We start from the raw sequence: 27951 nt of genomic DNA on the forward strand, positions 1-27951 counted from the left end.
GCTTCAGTGTCTTTATCTCCAAGATGGGAATAATAATATTATCTACATTACCAGATTGTGAGCTTACCTAAAATGCTATGTGTAAATAGAGAATCATGCATTGAGTAATTCTTCAATATATGCTAGCTTTTTTTCATTATGGATAGGTCCTCTCCATCCTTCACAACCTAAAATCTTAGAGGGAGAGAGGAATCATGATGATCGTCAAGTTTAGCCCAGTTATTTTCACAGAAGAAAGAAACAGAGAAGTTCAATGACTTGTTAAAGGTGGCAAAGCTATTATTACTTATTAAAATGGTCAGGTAATGGGATGATAAACAAAATCCTTACAGAAATACAACCATTGGAATTAATAGGCATACCATCCTCCCCAAAGAGCAGTCCTTACCAAAAAATGGACTCAACCCCTATTACTTCCCTTTTCACTGATATCCTGGCTTTATGTCTGAATGGTAGAAGTGTTTAAAGACAATCATTTGGTTCATTGAATCATTATTGCTTAATAAAAATATGCATTTCAGGCCAGGCAAATTGAAAAATATGAAAATATTCCAGGTGCCCTTTGACAAAAGAATGGATAAAGCCTGATTCTTTATATGGATTAAAGAAGAATGAACTATAGCTACATAAAATAAAGTGGATTAACTTCTGCAGTGATTTTAAATAGAAACAGTAAGCCCCAAGGTATTACATGTGGCATTGTTAAATGTTAAAAACAACTAAAACAAGAAAATATAATTTTTGGACATGATAAAATTATATAAATGAGAAGTAGCTGATGATGGACACAAAATTGAGGACGTGGTTATTTCCAGGTTGGAATAGAACTGAGTAGAGTACTACTAATGAGTTTTATGTAAATTATTGCTAATATTCTAATTTTCATGCTGGGGGAAATTTTATTATATTATTAAACAAACAAAGGACTTGTACCCATCAACAATAAGGGTATGTTGTGAACAAAACCATTACTTTAAGCCACAGTTGTATGTGTGTAGCAGAATGGTCAACAACCAGGGAAGATAGCTATGCTTAAGGAAGATTTTGCTTCTATTTCTGGCAAAGAAAGACCATGGTGAAAAAGATCTCACACATGCACACAATGCCTCCCACTGACTTTCAGGGTTTCAGCAGAAGTCTGAGTTATTGCTTCCCTGACTGTCCACTGATGTTCTATTATCCCGTAACTGGTAAAATAGTACATCTGGCCTGGAAGAGGCCAATGCATTCATATTATCCATTCTCCATTTTATAGACATGCACAAAATCATAAAGTATTTAGCCTGAGCTCAGAAAGTATCTTGTGAATACTTAAGGTGAGAGGATTAAATAGGTTCATCACATATTGGAGCAACTCTCTCTGCTCCCCTATTTCTAAGTATTCCTTCTATATTTATTCATCCTCTTACCTTTGATTACTTTCCTTGTCTCCATAAGGGCAGACGAGTGGGTGAGACATGGCCTGAGTTGACAAAGAATGCTAGAAATGTAGGTGAGAGTATGATGACAACAAGGAAAATGATAATAACTAAACAGCCACTGACTATTGACTGTGCCTGGCATGTACTCTATGCTTTGCATATATTACTTCATTTAATTCTCAGGACAAGGATTAAGGAGGTAATCTAAGCAATTACCTCACTGGAAACTGTAATCTCATCCTGTTTCCTTCTTTACCCCCACAAACTGTATACATGACAAACACCAAAAAGCCATCTAAAATGTAGGGAAGAAAAAAAAATTCCCTATATATAGCATTAGAAAAAGTCCTGGCATAAAAAATACTGATAACTGAACTTCTGGGTATCACTGTTTACTCTGTCTGATTTGGGGCAGGTCTTTGAGGTCCTTTGTATTCTCATTTAGCGCTCTGCTATGCATCTTCCATCCAAGTTGATAAAGAATTTATCAGCCATATATTTTACCCATCGGTCCTCTACAGTGGGGCAACCTGTAAGGATTGTGACTTTACTTCCCATGATTCAACACTTGCAGTGCTTCATTATTAGAGCCTGTGATTTGAATACTAGGCAGAATGGAACAGGGGCATTTATATAACTTAATTAGTATTGCCTTCTAAAACCCAAAGGCAAATTTCAAGTAATAAACATCCATGCAAAGACCCATACTGCACATGCAGTCAAGCTCTCAAAGCAGGAGTTTATGAGAATGCTTGTGCCATTATTCTAACCTCAGTTTTGATAATATTTTTGTAATCTTATGCCTTTAGAGCTGCCAAACCTTAGAGCTGTCCCACACCAAGGGACAGAAGAAAGAGAACCCTTAGGCCAAAGGGCCTTTGCATGATCCTAAATTGTGTGCAGGACTACATGAGCCGAGGCTATGAAAGCAGATTTGAGGGGCTCCAGAACAAATTCCTCTACATCCTCCTACCTCCCAGGGCCACTGCACATTTTTATAAATAAAGTCAGATTTAAATGTACCCAAGGCTTGAAGAGATCAAAAATTAAAAAGCCAGGAGGTCAAAGGGCATAGAAGGAGAGACCTGGTCTTTGTTTTTGGTGGGAGATGATTTAATGAGTCCCAGTTCCATCACTTACTAGACTTGGGGTAATTTAATTAATTTCCTTGAGCCTCAAATTCCTCAGTAGGAAGAGCAGCTGCACACTGTTCATGGGGTTAGTTTATGAATTATATGAGATTAGGTGTGTCAATTGCCTAAGTCAGTATTATGCACTCAATAATTTTTAGCTAATATTATTGTAGAAAGAGAAAAACAACACATCCCTTACCAGACTTTTTATACATGAGACAATGTGTGTTATATGCTGGGCATATAGCCTGGCACATAGTAAGGGCTAAGGAAAGCTAGCTTTTATTCCTTAGTTCTTGTTATTTAAAATAAGACAAGAAGCCTCTAAGAATAGGCCCAAGTTTCTAATTCACCATGTTTTAGGGCTTGATTGTTTGCAAAATCATCTTTATTTTACAGAATGTTTTCTAACTTGCTTGGTCTTCATGATAAGCTTATTTTCTCTTCTGAAAAATAGTCATCATCCTTCTCCAGTTGTGTGAAAGAAGAAATTATGCCTCATAAGCTTTTTGTAACATGCACAAGTTTTGCAGTGGGAGAGGCAAGATTTGAACTCAGGTATGTGGGATTCTGAAACCAGTATTCTTTCTACATTGCCTTTGTAAAGAGCTTCTACTGAGCTATCACGATCAAGTTACAAATTTCTGCCTTTTATAATTCATTCAAGCTGTCTGCATGGTTGTATTGAAGCAACTGTGTCTATTAACAGGGTCTCTCAGAATAGTGCCAGGGTTGAAAACCAACTACCAACCAAGAAGCCAGGAAAGGGAATGCCATGGAAATATTTTTTGGGGGAAGACTGCAGTTTGTTTAAAGGTAAAGAACTTTCTGGAGATGCAGCAGCAGCAAATCTATCAACTCCTTGCAGTGTCATCAATCACAGCAGCACAGGGAAAAAAAGCAAGTTGGACTCAGTACCCATCTTGTAAATTATTTTTCAGGAAATCCTGAAGGCTTGGTATTTTACCAGGAAACAATTACAGTTTAATATAGAGGACCACAGAATTCACATGGAACCGATTTCTATTTCTTTTTGTTCTGCTTACACAAAGAAAATGCAATTTTTCAAAAACAGCACAGAAATACACAAACGCTGGACTAATATAGTGGCGCCTGTCACTTACAACTGAGGGACTGTGTCATTTCTCATTGCCAAGCCTGACAGCGCCTCAAATAAAGAGGCGTCTTAGCAAATTATGTTCTTGATATTGCTTACCGAAATGCGACGTCTCCATTTTAAATAATAAAATGACAGTGCAAAGACCTGAAGCTTAATATGAAGAAACTTTACCATAGCTTAACTGATGATTCATTATATTGCATATGCCATTATCTTAATCTCATATTTTATCATGTCTTAAATGTGCAAAAATTTAAAAGCCAGAGGTAATTTTGTACTTTATCTGAATCCAGAGAGATTGTTAAATTACCATCACTTTGATATTAAATAACTTGAACCTGTAAAATGACCTTTGAATATGCAAATAGGGTAGCTTTGTTGTAAAAAATGTGATTTGCTAATTGTAAAAATGGTAAGTGGGAAAAAAGCATAAGAAAACTGGAATTTACTTTGATGCAAGCCTTGTTGAAGGTTTATGTGATAAGGATAAAGAAAATGTTTTATATTTATATGCAGGTTCAGAAGAATGATTGTCTAGAGCTGTTCAAATCTGTGAGTTTGCAGCTGTAATCAAAACCAGCGGGAGATTTTCTGACTTATATCCCTGGCAGAGAACTCACAGAATACATAATACCTACCCAGAAGAGGTAAGAGAATTTCAATGGTTTCTTAGGTAACAAATTTCATTCTCTGCTCTTAAGATGCTTGAAAAATGAAAGGCTGTATAACCCCAAATCAAACAATAATTAAACATCCATCTCCATTTTTAAATGAGCTTTTTAATGCCAACATGCTCATGAATCTAATGTTCCCAGAAATGTGGAGCGAATGCAACTTCCAAGAATGATGGCGTTAGTGGGCACGTTTTCCATAGAAATGGATTATTTTAACCTAGAGCTGCAGCATCTTGGATGCTTGGTTGTCAGAATTATCTCCAACAAGGAAAGTGCCCCAAGAAGGCTGGGTGGGCATGGACAAACATACATTGGGACTTGGATATGGCACCCCCTTTGGTTTCAATCTTGGGGATTTAGCTTAGTTCTCCAGACCAATAGCGACTCTACTACATGCCAACTGTGGAACCACTGCCTTTGCAGACTGGGAGTTATGGGCATATAATTTCCCAGAGGAGAATTCTCTATAAACATTCATAGTGAATGGAGCAGGCAGTACATTTCTTCTGCCTTGCCATCTCTGTTCACTTAGGCTTGGGACTGAGTACTCAACATTCCTTTCACTGTAGCATCTCATAATGTAGCCACTGGAACCATGGCTACATGTGACCATGAACCCTGAAACAAAAGTTATTTCTCTGTGCCTCTCTTTCCTCACCTGGGAATGTGGTTATAATGCTTCTACCTATGTCAAAATGTTGTATAATAAGTTCCCAGTGTTAGCTCTTATTACTCTTGGCTCTACTAGAACTGCCTGGGTCGTTGAAAGGTCCCCTTAGGATTCCTGGGTCCAACTCAGAAAAATGAAAAGTGGCTATCACCTAAGATACCTCAAGAGAAATAGAGAAATGAAGTGTCATGAGAAAAATACAACAATAGATAACATCTATTCAGTGCTAATATGTTCCAGCCAGTTTACTAAGTACTTAACACCAATATCTCACAGTACTGTCAGGAGTTAGATGCTGTTTTTAAGCCCATTTTATAGATACAAAGAGTTGGTCAGTGGCAGAAGTTTAACCCTAATTTGTCTGTCACCAAATCTTCTGCTCTTAATCACTATGCTAGACTGCCTCCCTAGGAGTTTAGGTTGGGAAATTCTGGTGACTTAAAACTATTTATGCCATTGACTAGCTTTGTAGCTTTGTGAATTGGATAAATTATTCTATTTCTTTGAGATTATTTTCTCTTTTGATAGAATCGAAGGATGTCCTTGGCCATTTCCAGTTCTGATAACCTATAATTCTGTAAGAAGAGAATATATTTTGCATAGAGAGAGACTTCCTTGCACATTTACTATATGAATGAGATAATTGAAGACAGTGATACCCTTGTATTTGACAAGGAGCCCAAAACACTTTTATGTATTTCAGTACATCCGTTCTTGTACCATATATCTATATACCATCACCATTGTTTTATAAATGAGGAAACTGCAGTATAGAAAATTTATAATCTGCCAGGGTCACAGAGCTAAGCCATAGAATCAAGCAATTTTACTATGAATATTAAACAATGTTCTCTGGATTATGTGAAAAATCAACATATAAATAAGTCTGAAAGATCCTATTGCTTCATAATGCAGATAGAGATGTACAATGGTCACCAGTCTAATCTCCTTGACAAGGTTGTACAGAATAAATGAGGTATCTGTGATATCAGAATGAAAGATACAGGGGGATTATCTATTTTGTAAATCTGATTTTTTTCTTACAAAGTTTCTTAAAGAAGACAGTTTAACAATCACATGGATGTTCTTTTAATATCATAATAACTGGTTTTAAAGTTTCTGAAGTTTTTGACCACCATTTCCACCTACAGGAAACTGGTACTACCTTAAAAGAAAATGATGGAATAAAATCTGTTAGCAATAATACAACTATAAAAATTCCAGTTTCTACTTTTATCAGAAGCCTGGATCTATTAATATTTATACACCTCTGTGTGAGTGGGTATATATGCTATAAAGCTCCTTCTTTTAAAATCTGAATCATAAAATAAAATCAGAGAACTCATCCTTTTCTTCTTCTTGATCTCTTTTTTGTTTTAATTTTTTATTCAAGGGGAATTAACTTTTGCAGAGTTTTGTGATGACAGACAAATTTGTATCTCAAATGGTATATTGGTTTTTGCAGTTCTGCTGGAGGGCTTGAGGAGATCAGAATGCCTGTTTGCTTCACAGATTCCTGTAAAACTCAACTTCTCCCAGATATACATCGATCTGATTTTTGCTTGGCCATATACGTTTTGACAAGGAGAAAATCAGTCTTGCATTGTTAATAACAAAAAACTTTAAGAGTTTTGTTCAAATTTCAATATTTGGATAAATTTAAAGGCTGAAAATCTTATACACATATTGTGCCTGGATTATAAATCCCTTACTAAATAATTGAGTATAATTTTTTAGAGGACAGTATTCCTATTAAAAAAATGTGTGTGTGCGTGTGTGTATGCATACATACATACATAAATATATATACACATATGTATGTGTGTGTGTGTGTATATGTATATATATAATGAACTTTGATGATGTTTAATGAAGGACCTTTCCCCAGAAATGCTTCTGTTAAAATAATCACATCTCTCAAACCTCAGACAGCCGCAGTGTGCTGGGTTTCTAACCTCTGGAGAGTACAACATTGTGGTTTACTCATGATAACCAGAGATGGAGGAAAAGTTAACTACTTGGCAGTGGATCACATTTCTGTAAAAATCCAACACACATTGTACATTGATTCATTTCAGAATTGGCACAAAATTAAGCAGCAAATATAGATATTTCTTTTGTCTTCTGACACTAGATTTGACTGTGAACTTCATTCAGAAGGTTCTTTTTCCTTCTTTGCTACTAGTTCAAATGGGAAGTCATTTAGCCCATTTACTAAAAATCTAGCTCCCCACCCCCAAATTTAAGAGTTTGGAATTTTGATACAAATCCAAATCTTTTGGCATTTAAGTTCATTTGCCTTTGGCAAAAGAAAATATCTTGTTTTCAAAAAGAAACAAGTCATAAGAGAACTTTATTAAAAAAAGGCTCAACCAGCTGTTTAAAAGGCTATTTTGATGATGTCAGTGCAAGTGAATAAAAAACACATGGATTTAAATTCCCTTAAATTATACAAGCCTTTAAAAATTAAAGGAACTATGTAGGATAAATGTGTTTCAGGTTTATTAACTTAGGACTCTTCCATGGATTCTAAAAGCCTTGTATTGAAGGGACACTATAATTGTTTGTTAAAGTTAAAAATAAGTTGAGAACACGGCTTAATAAGAGCCAAGTAGCATATGTTTGTGACCCCAAATGGGAGTGAATCCCTAACAGCTTGTGAGAAAGCTCATAAAAATCACCTTTCCACCTTCCCTCCCCAATAACACAGCTGTAACAAGTGGGAGAATGAATGATATACATCCAACTTGCAACCACAATTCTCTGTGATTTGTTATTTTCTGTTTAAATGTTTATTTGCCTTATTGTGTAGACAAAGCCTTAGTATTTGAAGAGCTGTTGGATTGATACCAATTCTTGAAAGAAATCTGCCAGCCTAAATGCTTCTCCATGTCTTCTGAAAATCATGGGCTCATTCTCCTAAAACTGAGGGCTCTTTTAGCTTCCATAAATTAGGCAGGGAGACAGACTATAAACAACTTTACTGTTCAATTCTTAAGGCAACATGACACCTCTTTGCAGGAGAAGATGTGGTGAACTTTTGACAAATGAGTACATTCAAACAGAGACTCTGTAATAAAAGCATTTGGAAAGCATGATTGATGCCCCCCAAGCAGTCATTTCTTGTTCTTAATTTGGTGAAAAATAAAAGTAGGTGTCTTTATCTTCCGGTTCCTTGGACTCCTCCAAGTCATTTCTGTTGTGACACTGTGACATGATGGTAGACTCTCAGCCCTGAAATAGCAGACAGAAATAACCAAATCACATCTGCCCCAGGGATATCTCAATGCATTAGTTGGCTTTGGGAGCCATAGCAACTCAGTTTTCTGGAAACAATGGCATGACTAACCCATAGTCTCTACCCTAGAGAATGCCAGATGTTTATAAACCTTTTGGTGAGGAGTATAGCCATTTTTACTGTAGTTGCTTATAATTACTATGCCTTAAGCTACCTGCTGTGGCAAAGACTTAATGTGATAGTATGTAATAGATGCTTAAGAAATTATTTACACACATCATCTCATTTAACACATGCAACTAACTTATAAAATAGCTTTTTATTCCTATGTTGCCAATAAGAAAAACAAGATTCAGACAGGAAACATGACTTGCTGGAGACTGTAAAAATAGCTAGAATGTGGCCAAAATTTTCAAATTTATAATACCACAGTGGCTAGAATTTTTTTAAAAACTGACAATATGAGGATGTGGAGCAATTGAATCTTGCATACCCTGCATAATTGGTGCAACCACTTTGGAGAGTGTTTAGCAGTTCCTACTAAAGCTAAATGTTCTTCCATCTTCCATCCTCACAGATCCACTTCTAGGTATCATGGAATTGCAGAATAGACTGCAGAATACACTCACCAAGAAACATGTACAAGAATGTTCCTGACAGCATTATTTATAATTGTCCCAGACTGGAAACAACTAAAAATGTCCAGAAACAGTCGAATGGACGTGAAATTGCATTATATCCATATAGTGGAATTTTGTATAGCAATAAGAATGACCATACTACAACCAGTCAACCACCTGGATGCTTCTCCCCAGTATAAATTGGAGTGACAGCAGCCAGACCTAAAGGAGTACATACTATAGGATTCCATCTATATAAAACTTAAAACCAGGCAAACAACAGCTAGCATTCCAGATTTGGGGCTAATAGTTACCCTTGGGGAAGAAATAATGACTGGAAGGAGTCATGGGTTGTGCGTCTGGTATAACTACAGTTTTGTTTCTTGATAGGAGTGCTAGTTACATGGGTGTGTTCGCTTTATAAATATTTATGGAGCTGTACTTATTATTTTTGCTCTTTGCTATAAAAAGTTTACTTTAAAAGATTTACTTTTCAATACAAAGTTTCCCCTGAAACATGCCACGGCCCCTCGGAGGAGAGTGAAGCAGTATACCCTGGAGGATAGGAGTCTCACCATTCTGGGTGCTGGACCTGGGTTGACTTCCCTGCTGTCAGTCTCGGGCTTCATGCTTTTTCATATGAGCTTATGCTCTGGGCAAAGGGGTGTTAGGCAAACTGTATGATATTGGGGCAAGCAGGGATAAAAGTACAGATCCTTCTTCCCACTGATACGACATCTCTTGGGAAAGAAAGCTACTCCAGTAGTTCATATATAAAAATATTTTCCAGATTTTAGTACCCAAAAATTCTGATCAGTTCACTGTTTGCCCCCACCCTACTGACTTGGATGAGCATTGTATCAACACACCTAGCCACCCCAGCCTGACTTGGTAGGCAAGGAAACACATGCATCCGTTCCTGACAATTAGAGTTGCAGATTTACTTTTAAAACCCCTCAATCTCCAGTCCTAATAAAAATATTCTCAGCAAGGAGAGGAAGCCCTTGATGCATTTTGTTTCTAGACTTGCTTCCTGATTTCTTTTTGGCAGTGCTGAGCATGTGGCCACTGCCTAATTTGCATGGTTTATATGCACACCCAAGTTTAATTTGGAATCACAAGACCCCAGGGCCCCTGATGCTAAATAACCTGGGACTTCCATCTGTAGCACAGCATATGTTAGTCTGATGCAATGTAATACTGGGCAAGAAATCCAGATCTGATTATAAATGTACAGTCAGCATGTCAGGTAAATTATGCTTCCTACAGGTAAAGTATTTCCTTAGGGTGCAGCTGGCTTTAGCGTGTTGGACCATCTTTCCCACAGTGCCCTCTACCTGTAAGTACCTCCAGTGGGCAGTGACAACTGAATGCTAATGTAAGGACTATAGGAGCCCTACACAACTGTTTGTGTGGTATCTAAAAAAGAATATTTCATCTATATCATCAGAAATATATAGAGACAGATGAACAAAGGCAAAGTTAAAAGACATTCAATATACAGTTTTTATCTTACGGTTATGAAGTGCTCTAGGGCACTGTTTTTCAAACAACAGATTATAGTGTGTAAGTAGGTCATGAAATCAATTTAGAAGGTCATGACTAGCACTTTTAAAAACTGAAATAGAATAAATAGATTAGAAAACGTTGAGTGAATTGCACTGGATGATTGTCAGTATTGTTTAGAGAAACACTTTTTGGTTTAATTTTGTATGTACATTCCAGGTCATAGTGTATAATATATTTCATACTGGGTGAAAAAAGTTTAGAAACACTCCTCAAAGGTGCATTGTAAATGGATGTAATATTACAATGACTGCAAAAATATCATTGCATTATTTTATAGTTCTTTTATTAAACAAACCAACCAACGAACAAACAAAAACTCTATTCAGTGCCTGGAATATGCTATTCACTGCTTGAAAATAGAGCAGTGAACAAGGCAAGCATGGTCCCTGCCTTTATGGACAGTGCATTCCAAAAGGGAAAGAAGTGTTGAATAACTAATGGCACAATTAATTAATTATGCAATTCTAATTGTCACAAATGGCACAAAGGAAAATAATTTAAGAGTTATGAGAGTAAATAAGAGGAAAATCAGATTTTCTGCATTCAGGAAAACCTTCCTTAAAGAAGTGATATTTGAACTGATATCTGAAGGGTGAGTCAGAATGAATTAAGCTCAGTCTCAGAAACCTTAAATACTTTAAATAATTTAAGAGCCCCTTTTGATTACAATTCTCCTCATTGGTATACCTCAAGATAGTCCATACTCCACCCACTTGGACTTCAGGGAAACTTCTCTAGATACTGATATTATTTTGTGTTAATGACTGGATTCTGAAAATGTCCTTTTCAGGGTCCCTCCATTCAAACTGACTGTTTCTTTGAGTAGAGACTTGTTCATTGATGACCCACAAAGTCATCATCAGTGGCACTTTTCAACAAGTATCTGAAGCTTTAGGAAAAATTTGGGAAATGATGCAAGGGATGATGGGTGCACCAATTCATATGGCCCCTTTTCCACCTTATGTAACAAAGTGGAGAAAGTTCCACATAATAGTTTTCTTCTTGAGGTGAACATTTCATTTGTTTGGAGAAATACTCTAAAGCCATTCCTTGGGATAGTGTCGGGCAGATGGTAACATGTCAAAGTCTTGCACAAGTCACAGAACCACCTTATGAAGAGAGTGGCCCCTACTTGAAGGCTAATTTTTCTTTCTAAGGAAAACATGTATAAAAGTGTGATGGTAAGGACTAGGTGACAGCCGAATGGCTCTACTTAATAGAGAGAAGTTTAAGTTCCCTGGGAGAGATCCAGGAAGCTCTGGCTATTGAGAAAAAAGATAAGAGAAAAACTCTTGGGGCTCCTCTTAGCTTTTGGCCCTTGGAGATTTCCCTTACTTTGAGCTCAACTTTGCATTTAAAGAGATATTTGTATCTTAGCCAGCATTTCCAAGTGCTGAAGCAGGAGTGTTTTCCATAATATCTACTCTGACATATTGCCAGCAACAGAAGACTTCTCTATTCAAATTTTGAGCAAAAGCCATGTACCAGACTGTACACAAATTATATTTAACAACAATATATTCTCCATCCATCATCCAAAATGTAATTTCTAAAGCCATGGTTAAAGTTATAAATCTCAGCAGAACAAGCAATACTGTTACCTTTCTAAAATGTGCCCAAAATATATTATTAAGGTGACTAGGAAATATCACGGTAATGAGCCAAATCAGTACTCTAGACTAGTGGTCTCCACTTTTTGACAGAGATACCACTCATTTTAAATTACAATGGGGTGGTCCTCTATTCTTCTCCAGAAGAAGAAAACTGGAATGGAAAACTGAATAAAGGCAATTCTAGTAAGAAAATAACCCTCTTATTATGCTCACTCTTACTAATTAAAATTGGTAAGAAGCTATCATTTACTAAATTTTTGGCAACTTTCAGCAGATAGATCTCTGGAGAGGTTTTAAAAGAGATTTTTTAATTGGTTTCTATGGGGAGTGTGGTATTTCTCTTCCACCCCATCCCCCAACACTTACATAGAGTCTATCTTGCTTACTGATACTTCTGAGTGAGTGTTGAGAATTGAATCATGTACCCCACAATGATATGTTCAAGTCTGAATACACATTCCTGTGCAAGTGAACCTTTTTGTAAATAGTACCTTTGAAGATGTTATTATTAGTTAAGGTATGGACTCATTTGTGAATCTTCAATGACTTTATTTAAATGAGGCCAAATTGAATCAGGGTGGGCCTGAATCCATCCAACCTGAATCCTTATAAGCAAAGGAAGTTCAGATGCCATCTGTTAGTAGGAGCCAGATCTCAGCAGAGACTGACAACAAGAATCAGTGGAAATTAGAGGAGCAGACACATAGAGAGACTTCACCATGTGAAGGAGGATTGTAGGAGAGCTACAGACTCCAGGAAAAAGCAGACCCTGCCAATACCTTGATATTGGACTTCTATCCTCCAAAACCATGGAACAATAAATTCTTGTTGTTTAAGTCAACTCATTCTATGGTATTTGTCATAGTGAACCTGGGAAACTAAGTCAATGAGTGAGTTGTTTGGGAGAAATGGAAAAGAGTGCTGAGTTTTGCATATGAGTAGATGCAAGGTGAAAACAGGGAAACAGATATCAACCACAAGGTGAAAAATAAAGATGCCTTCTGTATATCCCAGAAACAGGAAATACACTGTTTTCTTCTATAGCAATATCAAGATGGAGACCTCATTTTATTTATCCACCCATTGGTTGATGGACACAACTCAACTTTTGACAATTGTGAATAGAATAAATTTTTTAAAAATCCATGAAACTAAACAACACAAACAGTAAATCCTAAGTTAGACCATGGATTATAGTTAATAGTACAATTTTTAAAATGTTCTCCCATCAATTTTAACAAATGTACCACACCAGCGCAAGATGGTGGCGGTGGGGTGGTATATGGGAATCCTGTATTTTATGAATAAGTGTTCTGTAAACCTACAACTTCCCTTAAAAAAAAAAAAAAAAGCAAAATAACAACAAAAAGAGACCTCACTTGCCATTCTAGTTTAATGACAAAAAGTGATATAAGTAGTATGTCAGCTAGTCTATGACAGGGATCAGCAAACTTTTTCTGTAAAGGGCCAGATACTAAATATTTTAGGCTTTGTGGCCAGACAGACTGTGTCGAACTACTTACCTCTACCATTGTAGAGTGAAAGCAGCCACAGATGTAGGTAAATGAATGGGTATGGCTTATTCCAATAAAACTTTATTTACAAAAACAGATCAAGGTCTGGACTTGGCCTAGAGCTCTTTAATTTGCCAATCCCTTTTCTATGTTAAACGGTAAAACCTTAAAGGAGAACCAATTACTGTCTCTCTGCAAAGCAATTACTGTAATGTTTTTCGCTGGTTTATAAAGACTTCAGAGACATTATACCATATTTCTCTAATCCTTTTAGCAAATAAAAGAAAGCTGGAGTGATTTTCAAAACAATTGTGCTTTTTTTTTCTATCAGTGTGCTGATGTTACTATTTTTAAAATAAACAATGTTTCCCCCAAAAAGAAAACTATATCTGATTGTCTTGTGTTACTAGAAAGGAAATCAAATGCCCTGTGACTAGAGAGTAAAACTCTGAAATTAATCTAATCAGGGCATTGCTACTGATTCAGAGGGATAATGTTGGTTTTCATTAGCTTTTATCATAGTGAGTGCAAGAATATGTCAATCAAAGATCTATATGTTCATGTCCTATTTTTCAATCCAAACTTGCTTTCCAGTTAGCAGAGGTCTCTCTGTACAGTTCCAAAGAGAATGATGAACTGTCAATGTCATGGGTTCATAGAGCAAGAAGGGTCCCTGGAGGTCAACCATCTAACTCACTGGCCAATGCTTCCAACTCCCAACATCTGAGCCAAGAGGCTGGGCAATCCACCCCTTCCACCCTGCCTACACCTGGCTGCACACTTCAGTGAGAGGCTATTCATTTACCCCAGGGCAGCCCATTCCATTTCTGACTGTTCTATTGATCAAAATGGTATTTGCACACTGGTGTTCATATCAGCATTATTCATAAGAGCTAAAAGGTGTAAGTGACCTGAGTGTCTCTAAAAGATGAATGGTTAAACAAAATGTGGTATATCCATACAATGGAATTTTATTTATCCCTGGAAAGAAATGAAGTCCTGATACATACAACATGGAAGATGTCATATTGAGTGAAATAAGTCAGACATAAAAGGACAAATATTGTATGATCTCACTTACATGAAATAATTAGAATATGCAAATTCACAGATTCAGAAATTAGAATATGGGTTACCAGGGCCAAGGATGGGGGTGGTGAATGGAAGTTAATGCCTCATTAGTAGAGTTTCTGTTTGGGGTGATGGAAAAGTTTTGGTATGGATGGCGGTGTTGGTAGCAAAACGTTCTGAATGTGATTAACAGCATTGAATTATATATCTGAACGTGGCTAACTTGGAAAATGTATGTTACGTATGTATGTTACACATAAAAATTTTAAAACATTCATAGAAGTGTTATTGCTACACAAAGGCAAAATTTGCCTTCCTCTAGATTCTTAAAGGCCTTGTAGGCAGCAGCACCTTATTAATCTAATCATCTTCCCCAGGAACAATTCTTCAGATATTTGAGGATAACTACTTGTCTTTCAAGAGTATTTATTCCTCAAGGCCACACAGTTTTTCCAAAGCCCCCATATAGCACAGTTATGAAGAAAGTTACCAGACTCAGAGGTCCATGGGGCTGGACATGTATAAGCAATTAAAAGCACGTTTGATAGGACTTAGGGCCACCAGCAAGGAGGCAGTCCAAGGCAATAGGCTGATACTATCCACTAGTCATTGTGAAAATGTGGGCCGGGGCTGCCAGGGATGTTTTTCAAGGAACCTGAGAATCAAGATTTCTATTTGAAATGTCCCAATTTTTAAATACTGGCAACTATTTTTTTTTTAATGTTTAAATACTATGTAGGCCAAATGAAACACATCTGTGGACCATATTCAGCTTATGGAATCCTGGTTTGTGACCTTAAGTTTGGAGTCATCTTACTCTCCTGGTTGCCATATTTTGTATACATTCCAATTTAGTCAGTTGTAACTTGAGGAACATTAACCATTGAAAAGTAGGAGAGAATTCCTTAACTGAAAGAAAAACAGAGAAACAGTAACTTCAACACAAATGAACTCCCAGGATCAAGTTTACTGCATAATCAAAATTCAGGTCACAAGTAACACAAGGTTAATTTTTTAACTTTTAACCATGTGAACCCTAAAAATTGAGACATGTGTTAACAGTTGATGTGATAGGTTGACAAGAAAACATATTGCTCTTGTCTAGAAGAGGATTCCTAAAATGGGAATAAAGCACTAAAGGAATATAATATAAAACTATTACCAGACCATATGTTTGTGATATAACATGAGGCATTTTCTTGCCAGGATATCACATAACCATGGCAAACTGCCACTAGCTTCACTCTCCCTAGTATAAAAGAGAGAGAGACTCAACAGATGTTCTTGGGATAAATTAGGCTGATGTTTATTATAACTATTTGAATTACAAAATATATTCCTGGAGTTCAGTGCCACTCATCAAAGTAAATGAATCTATCATTGGACCGAAATGATATTGTTTTCTCATTCCCATGTCCGCTCTTTTTGTGACATACTGTTGTGCTTGTTTTAGAAAGACTTATCTGAAGTGCATTTTTTGTGCCATCCTTCTAGTCCTCAATTGTAGGTTCTTTTTTTCAAGTCATTTTCCTCTTTCCCCCTTATTTCCACAAGAATATGTTGGGAATTTAATTGAAAGGACAGAATGGACACTAAGCCCTCACTGGACAGCACCTGGTGTTAAGGTCAGACCTCCAGCCCCTTATCTAACTGCTGACCTCTTCCTCACTGTGACAGTTGGAAGTTCTTTTATTGACTGTCAAAAAAAGAACTAATCCATTCTTGTGGGTGTGAGACCCTTTTGACTGGACAATGTCAGTGAGGCATGACTCAGATTGAGTCTCTGCCCTCTTGCTGCATCTGAAATAGAGACACACAGAGAATCGGACTCACAGAATAAGGAAGCCACTATATCTGATCCTGCACTGTGAGAGAAAGGACTCCAGATTCGTCCACAGCTGAGCTTCAAAGAGAGAAGCTCCTGAGAGCCTCAAAGAGCTGAGGCACAGAGAGAGAGGAGCCATTTGTCTGAGATTGTGCAGCTGAACTTGGGAAGAAAGCAGAACAGGTGAGACTGATAGAGGAGGCCCAGAAAGAGATAAGCCCTATGCCTGGTTGCTCACTGTGAGCTTGGGAGACAGTAGATTCTGGAGAGGAAGGCAGAGACCTTGGCAGAGAATGGTGGCCATCTTGCTTGACCACGTAACCAGATAACAGGATCAACAGTTGCTGACTTTGGTGAGAAAGTTCCTCTGTGCCTTGATTTGGACATTCTATGGCCTTGGAACTGTAAGCTTTCACCACAAATAAAAGCCTTTTACCATTTATAAAAGCCAACCCATTTCTGTTACTTTGCATCAGCAGCCATTTGGCAAATTAAAACACTCATGGAAAAAGGTAGTCTCAGATGATTCTTTAAGTTGGACACCCTCATAAAAGTTTATTTGTCTAAAGCCAGCAGTTCATAGAAGGGGAGCAAGTATAGCTGTCTGGAATATTTTATAGTTATAAATTTATTAGTATTAAAATTTCCTCTTTCTAATCCAATCCAGCAAGTTAAAAAAAAAAAACCCTGAGAACTCTGAATACTTTAGAATATATTATCAAATTAAAAATTTGAAACATCTCTTCTAGATGCATATTAAGAAGATACTACAGATAAAATATTGAAGTTATGTTGTGGAGATAAGCTGATATTAGAATTTAGATTATTGTGTTATTACTGGAGTTAGTCTAAAAACATGCCAAGGAAAACTGTTTCCTCTTAACTATTAGAATTAAGAGATGAGACACGCTTAGATTTAATTTACCTGCTCCTCTAGCTAGAGAATAATTGAAGCAATACCATATGTAGTTACAGTATCCATTTCATCTGTTAACTGAAATCTAGAACTAATAACACTAAATCGGATATGTAAAAGGAAAAAAATGCTCGACTTCTTATTTTAGGTTTAAATTCCTTAAAAGATTTAAATTAATCAAGCAAATATACATAAATAAAATCCAGACAACTTGAAAAGCTCAATAATTGTTTTTTATTTTCATTTTACTGCTACTATAAGACTAGTCATTCCATAGTTATCCTTTCTAAAGATATTTCTCCTATGCGCATTATAGAATACAATCCCTGAAAGTTTAGATTTTGCTTTTAAATTTATGTATTTATATCAATCGATTATGAAATGCAGCACAGCTATTTCCTACAAACTTTGATACCTAAAGAGATTGTATTAAATTGCATTGTGTAACTTCTATCTCCTTGAATGCCACCTTCCAATTTTCTTCATCTCAAACTATGAAAATCCCTCTCATACTGCTTATGAAACTGAATGAAAGTGTTTCAGAAATCTTGTAAAATATAGACCATTTTAATGTACAATTTATGTGGATTAGTAGCAGCTTGCCCACACACTTTTCTGCATTTTGGATGCATATTATTCTAAAACGCCTGATCTTGTGCACAATTTCCTATCTTGTGCACAATTGCCAAGACACAAATCGTAAACAGTAGCAGAATTTCTCATCCAGATGAAAACATCATTGAGAAAGACTTCCAAGTAGATGTCTCTGTGGTTTTAAAGATTAAAAATTTTTATATTGACAATTAATTACAAACTTTTGCTCAGGGAATGACCCTGTTAAGGAGGAAAAGATAAGCCACAGACTGAGTGAAATGTTTGCCAACAATATATCTGACAAAGGAACACAACCCATTCCTAGAATATATAAAGAGCTCTCAAAATTCAACAATAAAAATACAAACTATCCAATTTTAAAATGGCAAAAGGCATAAAGAGACATTTTGCCAAAAAAGATATACAAATGGCAAATAAGCACATAAAAAGATGTACAACATCACTAGCCTTTAGAAAAACAGAGATTAAGTCCATAATGAGATATCGCTGCACATCTCTTAGAACAGGCAAAATAAAACATTTGAAAATAGTAAATCGAGGTGAGGATGCAGGAAAACTGGATCTCTCATATATTGCTGATGGGAATGTAAAATCTTATAGTCATTCTTGGAAATAGTTTGGCAGTTTCTTTAAAACAAACAAACAAACAAACAAAAACTCAACCTATACTTACTGTATGACACAATAATCACTTCCTGGGCATTTATGTCAGAAAAAAAAAACCCACAAACTTGCCCATTCAAAACCTGTACTAGGACGTACATAGCAGCTTTCTTTCTAATAAAGAAACATTGCAAACAACCAAAACATCCTTCAAAGGGTAAATGCTTAAACAAACTGCAGTACATTTGTGACATGGAATATTACTTAGCAGCATAAAGGAACAAACTATTGATACAACAACTTGAATGACTCTCAAGGGCATTATGCTGAGTTTGAAAAAGGCCAATCCCTAAAGGCCCTATAATGCATGATTCCATTTATATAACATTCTCAAAATGACAAAATTCTAGAAATAGATAACAGATTAGCAGTTGTTAGGGGTTTAGAGATAGTAGAGGTGTATGTGGGTGGATGTGACTATAAAGAGGTGGCATGAGGGAAATCTTTGTGGTGACGGGATAGTTCTGTATCTTGATTATGGTGATGTTACATGAATCTACACATGTGATAAAATGGCACAAAGAACTACACATACATTGTAACAAATATTAACTTCTTGGTATTTTACATTGTACTATAGTTATGAAAGATATAACCACTGGGGAAAACTGAGTGAATAATGCACAGGATTTCTATGTACTTTTGCAATGCCCCACCAATCTAAAATTACTTCAAAATAAAAAGTAAACAAAAAAGCCTCCAAGAGTAATGTGGAATCTAAAGAAATACATTACTGTATTAATTTTCTTAACAAGGTGAACAACTTAGCTGTTTTATTAAATTTCTACTCTGAAATGTATGTTAAAAGTATGGGGTTTGATGATATCAGATAGACTTCAGTCTCAGCTTTTTCATTTACTTGCCACAAAGTCTTTAAAAATATTAGTTATTGTCTCCAAGTCTCAATTTCCTTTCCTGATAGATAATCATTATGGGAATAGTAATAGCACCTAACTTGTAGTATTTTTGCCAAGATTTGAATGAGGTAATATATGTATTGTTCTCAGCAGAGAGTCTTACATCTAAATATACCCCCAATCAATGACAGTTGATAGTTTTTTCCTTGATTCAGGCCTTCATAGAGCTCTGAGCTATTGGTTTATCTTACTTCTGTGTTTAAATTGGTTTATGTTTATGATTTCCCAGCTGGATAGAAAAGTTCATGAGCTCATAGACTGAAATGCCATTAGCACCTAGGAAATTACTATATAAAGGCAAGTTGTCAATACACATTCTTACCAAATGTGTAATCTTCATTACACAACTCAAAGATCACTTTTCAGTGTTCTCTGGACACTTAGCAGTGCTTGACACAGTTGGCTACTTAGCCATTTTCAATCCATTTTGTTGTTTTCTATGACACTTTGTTCTTTTGTTTTCTCTTTTACTACACTGGCTAATTCTAGAGGCCTCCTTTTGCTTTTACATCCAGCATTTAAATATTGGAGTTCCTTGTGCTCTCTTTCTTCTTTTGTAATTCAATATTTCCTTTCTAGATGATCTGATCACTTGCCAAAGCATCAGTTATTATCTCTATGCTAATAACATCCATATTTATATCTTCTTGTTACATTCTCCTTCTGAGCTCCAGACCCATGCACTCAAATGTCTTCTTAACATTTCCACTAGGATGTCTTCTAGTCACTTTAAAATCAATATGTCTAAAACTGAAGTGTATCCATCAAGATTCTGGCAGGAAATAGAAGAAATTTTTAAATAAATGCTCTTTTGTAGAAATGTAGGCAAGGATTACAAAAGGCTACAAGGTTTGGTGTATTATTTCAGGGCTAGTAATAGCAAGAAGCTATTAGCACTCTTGGTTCTGAAGGGCAAGGAAAGAGAGTGGTTACAAGAACTGAGAGAGAGAGAATGAGTGTTTTATGGAAAAGGCTGTATGATAGAGGAAGAAAGTCAACCCCAGGTGACCCTGCAGGAAGAAACTCAAGAAAATAAATATCCAGTCCTCACTTTCCTCCCTTACTTTGCTCTCCTTCTTGTGCCCCATTGGCTGAACCCAACTCAAAACCAGAGGGCAAAGGAGCCTACTGAAGCTCCATTAAGTCAGCCTGTGGCAGAAGGCTGGGTGCTTAAAGGAGATTAACTTGGGAAGGGCGAAGGGAATATATCCAGTACAGAAAGCATGGAGCTCACACCAGCTTCAGCTCCTGTGTTTCCTACCTCAGCCAATGTCACCACTTTCAACACAAATCCTAAAGCCAAAATCCTGTGAGTCATCCTGAATGCTCTCTTTTTGCCCTTACATTCACATCAAGAACCCTAAACATAACCCAAATACTTCACACATCTGACTGCCTTTCTCCATTCCTACTGCCTTTCCTCTGGTCTGAGCCTCCATGACCTATCATGTCTCTATCATCCACCCTTGCCTCTCTCTATTCCATTCTCTACATAGCAGCCAATGCACATGTGGAAGGCAGTGTAAAGACTCCCTCTTAATCCCCATTTTTATTACATAGCAAAAGGGACTTTGCAGATGTGAACAAGTTAAAACCTTGAGATAGGGAGATTATCCTGGATTGTCTGGGTGAACCCAATATAATTACACAAATCCTTAAAATCAGTAATCTTTTCTGGATGTGGTCAGAGAGAGAAGGGACTATGGAAGCATGGTCAAAGAGAAGCAGAATTATTGACTTTGAAGTTGGAGGAAGGGGCCATGAGTCAAAGAATACAACTGGCCTCCAGAATCTGGAAAAGACAAGGAAACATATTCTTCCCTAGTACTTCTAAAAAGGAACACAGCTTGAGTGATACCTTGATTTTAGCCTAGTGCAACCTGTGTTAGACATCTATCCCACAGAACTGTAAGCCATTAAAACTTTAAGCCACTAAATTTGTGGTAACTTGTTACGGTAGCAAAAGGAAATTAATACAATGTTCTTGCAAAATCATGTTTTCATATTTTCCCTGCTTCATATCTTCCCTGTTTTAAACCCTTCAAATGCTTGCCATTGCATTGATAAATATTAAAATACTTAACCAGACTTCCAAATCACCAAATAATTTACCTGTGCCTCCCTCTTCAACTGCATCTCAGTCTCCTCTTTGGTCAGCATGCTTCAGTCATGCAGGACTTCTTTACATTCTTAGACCATGCAAGCTGGTTCGTTTGTGGATATGTTAGGGTCTTTGCACTCACAGCTTATTTTGCTGGAACAATCTACCCAACCGCAACACTCTTTCTGTAGGTGGGTGTGATTACTGCATAATTACAACGAACAGCAACTTCAAACCACATAGATTTTTAATCTCACAGTTTCCATAGATCAGAAGTTCATGCACAGCTTAGCTGTCTCCTCTCCTCAGGATCTTGCCAGGTTGCAGTCAAATCTGAAGACGAGGGAATAATCTTCTTTCAAATTCAAAGATGCAAAATTCAGTTCCTTGCAGTAGTATACCTGATGGTCCCTATATCCTTGATAGCTGTGGACTGGGGACATTCTCAGCAACCAGAGGCTACCCTCAGGTCCTTGCAGCATAGTCATCTTACATGTTCTCTCCCAACATAGGAGTTGATTTTTTTTAAGACCAGTAGGAGAATCACTCTTCAGTCTGCTAAGACAGACTTTTATCTCTAATATAGCACAACCACAGGAGTGCCTATCTCTTCACTTTGGCCACATAATATAACCTAACTGAGGGAATGATCAACCCATCATAGTCACAGGTTATATCCACTCAACTGGAGAGGAGGGTTTTACAGGGCATGTACACCAGGGGGCAAGAGAATCTTGGGTATCTTTCTGGAATTCTGCCTATCACGTGGGCTAATTATCTATACATCCTTCAGATTTCAGATTATGCATAACAACCTGTTATGTTTCACATTGTCAAATCAGGCAAACACAAATCAGTATCAAGATTTACTAATAATTTCTAGAATGCAAGCAATCAAAAGGCACAAACAAATCATTCGGAGCTCAGAGATCTGCTGTGTACCTCTCAGGTCTTTCTTTCATACATCAGATTTGTATTCTTTGCCTTAGAATACTAAATATGGTCTCCAGGTCAGGTTTACATTTGCAGTCTGAAGCATCTCTGTTTTGTACTCCCAGAGGGTTGTCCATTCTCTGGGTAGTTATGCCTCATAAATACATAGGTTGTAGGTATATTAATGTAAGCAATCCTAAATCAGAGACATCCCACTAAGGGGATTCCCTAGATAAGGACTCTCTTCTAGCCTGAAAATCCAGTTTTTATGTTTACAGGAGATTAGAAGATGAGAAGTGTCACCTAGTCCTCCTTTATCCCCCAGGAGTGTCCCCTGGCAACTGAGGGAGATACAGATCATAAGCTATGTATTAAGTTTCTAGGCCTGCTGTAAAAAATTACCACAAACTGACAGGATTAAAACAACAGAAATATATTCTCTCACAGTTCTGGAAGTTAGCAGTCCAAAATTAAAGTGTTAGTAGGACAGTACTTCCTCTGTAATTGCTAGGGAAGAATCTGTTCTTTGCCTCTTCCAACTTACGGTGGCTGTTGGTATTTCTTGGCTTGTGGCTGCATTGCTCCAATCTCTGCCTCCACGGTTACATTGCCTCCTCATCGTCTTAGTGTCTTCTCCTCTTATGTCTGTCTCAAATATCCTTCTGCCTTTCTCTTCTAAGAGCAATTGTCATTGGATTCAGGGCCCAGCATGATATTCCAGAATGATCTCCTCATCTCAAGACCCTTAATTTAATTACACTTGTAAAGGTGCTTTTCTCAAGGTGAAATTCACAGGTTTCAGGGATTAGGACATGGACATATTTTGGAGGTCACTATTCAACCCACTATAGGCCAACTACTTGAATACCTTCCTCCCTATGGTTTTCCCCATATTATGCTCCATCATACCTTGCATTTCTGCATAATTACAGTTGTGGTTACTCATTCACTAGTCCACTAGCACACAATCGCCCCATAGGTAGGAACTACATCCATCCTGTTCACAGCAATATTCCCAGTCCCCAACATGATGGTTCACATATATTAGGCACTCAATAAATGTGTTTTTTTTCCCCAAGGTTGTTTAACCTTGACAATGGTTTTCTCTCCCACTTTGCTAGATAGAAATGCCTAAGTCATTGGTAATGAAAGTTATTCCCACTAATTGTGATCTTGTCAACTCCCAAGCTGTGTCATTGAACAAAGCATTCATATTGTGAATTTAAATAAAGATGTTTCTCTTCTAATGCATTGCTTTACCTTACAAACTTCAAGCCAATCACATTCTGTAAAAGGAAAGCTGATACGTAGATGATGCAACCTCTTTGCTGTAATACATGGCATTTAAATGTTAATAAGAGTCCATACCTACTTTATTTATTTTTTTGTCTTTATTTATTTTTTAATATTTAGTGTAGGAGTTGCAAGTCTGTGGAGGCTCAGGGCCTGGCTATCACATGTTCAGTCCAGAGATTCAGGTCCCCTGGGTATACATTCAACCCCAGCACCAACTACAGTTCCAGTAAAAGTAAAAGGAGAGACTTGTGGACAAAGATCACATCTAAGTCCAGCTCCATCACACAGAAACAGAAACTCCAAAGTAGGGCCAACTGAGATGACACTGAACTCCATCTGCCATGACCATAGAACATGTGGGTCTCTGTAGCCCTCAGAAGAACCAATACCTGAGGTTGTATCTACTTTATCTGTCTCTGGGACTCTGCTCAGGTGTGCAGAAGGGCAACCCCTCTGATAACCTCCCAGCTCTTTTTGGAGACTCATAGCCATATAACTCATTTGTCCTTTCCATTTCCCCTTTTTCTTCAGGTCAAAAAGCATTTTTAACTCCTGGTATTATATGTAGCCTGAGATATTCTGCTGGTCCGAGTTGCCCCTTTTATTCAAGGTCATTTTCTAGTTACATCATCAACTGGTACTTGGTAGTAATCCCGCGGCACCAGGGAGGCTCATCCCTGGGAGTCATGTCCCGCTCTGGTGGAAGGCAACACATTTACATGCTGAGTTTGGCTTCGAGACTGGCCACATTTGAGCAACATGGAGGCTCTCAGGAGGTAACTCTTAGGCAACCTGCAGCTCTAAGCCTTGTTCTTATTTCAGGTGCACAGGCTCACAAGCACAGTCATTAGTATCAAGGGCTCACTGTTGGCCTTCCTTCTTTTTTGATCTTTGCCATTGCACTTGGGGGATTGTTGCTGTTCCTTTAGGGACTGTGATAGAGCTCCCCTGGCTAGGAACACAGCACTCCCTCAGTTGTTGTTTTTAATTGTAACCACTATGAAAATATCCAAACATTTTTATGTACCCTGGATATATACCCTGAAGACCTCCCTGCCAACCATGTGTCCTTGTCAATAACATCCACAGCAGTATTCCTCCCCTGCCATTGTTGAACCTCTCTGTGATCCAAAAGTTCTTTAAAAGTGAAGCCCAATATATTGCCAGGTTCCATTAATAGTAAAATGGAATATAGTGATGAGTTTAAAGGTTAGATATAGAATACATATTAATTTAGAAAAATTAAGGTGCCCTGTGTGCAAATTGGCAAGGCAACTATTTCTGTCTTTTCCTCAGTATCTACATCCTGTCTTTTTCTTTTTTCCTAATTATTAAGCTTATCTTCATGAAAGTTTTAGATCACCATAATTCATATATACAATACACAGTACTCCCACATATCCAACATAAAACCCTTTTCCCTTCCACAGCAATAATCTTTTTACATATTCATATTATATTTACTGAAACTGATGTACAGATATTGAGACAATAGCTTTCAACGTACCTACTTTCATTGTTCGGTTCTGTAAGACTGATTGGATTCTTTTTTACAATACAAATATTTAATCATTTCAAGTCTGAACTCTGTTCTCCTGCATGCCGTTTCTTATACAATGCAGAATGCAGAAGTGGTACTCAGCAAATGACAAATAACAACTACAATGATTATTGTAATGCTTACTGTAATATTGTTACTAGAAATATAATTATGTGAACAGACACTTTACAGAAGAAAAGGGACTTCAGACCCTTGTGTTGTCAATCTGGCCTCTCTATTAATCAAGGGTAATAATAAAAATATCACCCCCTTCCCGTCTGCAGTCAGCTTGTCAACATAGCAATATTTATAGAATGCTGTATATAACAATGGCATCTCCATGCAGATGGATTAAGATCGAGGAGCAGCTGCAGATGGCTGTTCATTAACTGAAAGAAGAAAATGAATTTGAACAAAGGCACTTATGGAAACCCTAATTTATTAGTGCCATAATAGGGAAGAGGAACTCTCTGGAATGGCAACTGAGTGAGACCAGTTATAAGGATAATTGTGAAAACAAGACACAGTTTCAGTACAACATACAGTGACATTTTATTGCCTGTAAGGTCTGTAGAATTACAAGGTCAACGAATATCAGACCCAACATCTAATCCTTCATATTATTAATTACATTCAGCAAAGCACTTGCCATCAATCTACTGACTGAAGTGAGGTTAATATTCTGTCACAAAAAACCTTCCCTGTTCATCTGGAGAGAGGTTAAGACATCTTTCACTTCTTTTTTATACTTAATACAGTACATATATGTGCACACACACACAACACATACATGCTCATCCTTTTCCCAAAATACTTTTTGACTGTGGTCCTCTGGATGACTTCCACTAATTCCAGTATTAGGTATACTAAATGCTCAGCAAAATGTTTAGTATGAAGAAAGTGCTCTCCAGGTGATTTTTTTTCTTTTCTTCTCTCTCCTAGAGAATACAGTGACACTTGTAAAGTGACCAAGAGAACTGCTGACAACATGAAGTCTTTGGTTCCTCTTCTCCAAGAGTCCATAAGGATCCAAGAATCTGTATCCATGGTTTCCAAAGTGGAATATGCTACATCAAAACAAAACAAAAATGTTCATCAATAAGTGAATGGATTAAAACATTGTGATGTGATCCACCCACACAATGAACTACTACTCAACAATAAAAAGGAATAGACTACCGATACAACATGCAGAAACATGGATGAATCTCAAATCATTATACTGAGTGAAGGAAAGCAGACACAAAGAATTACATACAATATGACTCCATTTATATCAAACTCTAGAAATGGTGAATTTAATCTATAGTGATTGAGAGTAGATCAGAAGTTGCCTGGGGACAAGGGAGGAAAATTGACAGGGTAGGGAAAAGGAAGGGGCACAGGATATCTTTTGGGTTGATGAAATGTTTCTCTACCTTGATTATGGTTCTATTTGTCAAAAACTCATTCAACTACTCACTTAAAATGAGTTTATTTATTGCATGTAAATTATTACTCAATTAAGTTGATTTATAAAACTTTCTTGCTCAAATATGTTTGAGAAATATTACATATATATTCTCCTCTCAGAAATTCATAATTAATTAATTAAAGGGTCTTAATCCGTTAAAGGCAATTAAATCATTAAAGGTTCTGGGATATAGAGTCAAAAACGATTAAATGAATCTCTGTTACTCCGAATTTTTCCCATTTTATTAAATCTTACTAACATCCTTTGAATTATGAATTTATTGGCTGTGTTACCATGGGTGAGTCATTTAAATTCTCTTTGTACCAATTTCCTCACATGAAAAACAGGATAATGTTAGTCCTTATCTCATAGGTGGTGAGAATGAAGTGAGCTAATATTTGTGATGCAATTAGAATAGTGCTTGAGACAAAGTAAGGGCTATGTCAGTGATAGTCTTAGAACAGATTTTGGAAAATGGAGAGTCTTCTTTCAATCACCCACTTAAGCAGAGAGAATTAGAATACATATCGCTGTCTTACACATCCCTGAAAGAGAAAGAAAGAGTGAACTACACTTAATGAAGAAGCTTGCCGAAATGCTCGGTGCATGAAGCAGTGGCACAATGGTGCTCTAGTAAGGAAGTATATGACTCAAGTTGATGTCCTAGCTTTGAGTTTTACTGGCTGTGTGACCTGGGTAGTCATGTAACATCTCTAGACCTCACTTCTCTGTCATTTAAAAATAAAGTGGGTGTACTAGATTGTTTTCAAGATCCTTATAGTTCATTCATTCATCCATTCGGCAAATTTCTATTGAGTCTCCATTGTATGTGTTACACTGTGAGGACAGAATAAAGAACAATAAATACATGGTCCCTAACCTCATGAATGGTATATCTTAAGAGCTTTGCTTCTCCTTGATGACCTTTAAAGTCAATGGATAGTTTGGGAGGTTGGAAAGCATGCTGAGGGTTTAGCATGAGATATTATTAATTGATATTACGGACAAAAAGAATAAAGGGAAGGGACTAGTATTTACTCAGCCCCAAA

General features: G+C 37.0%; 1 long non-coding RNA gene across 1 annotated transcript; it reads left to right on the forward strand.

Annotated features, from left to right (window-relative positions):
* Window positions 1-27951, forward strand: LOC111759954 (uncharacterized). The gene is made up of 3 exons (XR_002793782.2): window positions 1-3112; window positions 4191-4321; window positions 26392-27951. It is a non-coding gene; the product is annotated as an uncharacterized lncRNA (long non-coding RNA).

This window comes from Dasypus novemcinctus, chromosome 6 (assembly GCF_030445035.2).
Source record: "Dasypus novemcinctus isolate mDasNov1 chromosome 6, mDasNov1.1.hap2, whole genome shotgun sequence".
In the NCBI taxonomy this organism is placed as follows: Eukaryota; Metazoa; Chordata; class Mammalia; order Cingulata; family Dasypodidae; genus Dasypus; species Dasypus novemcinctus.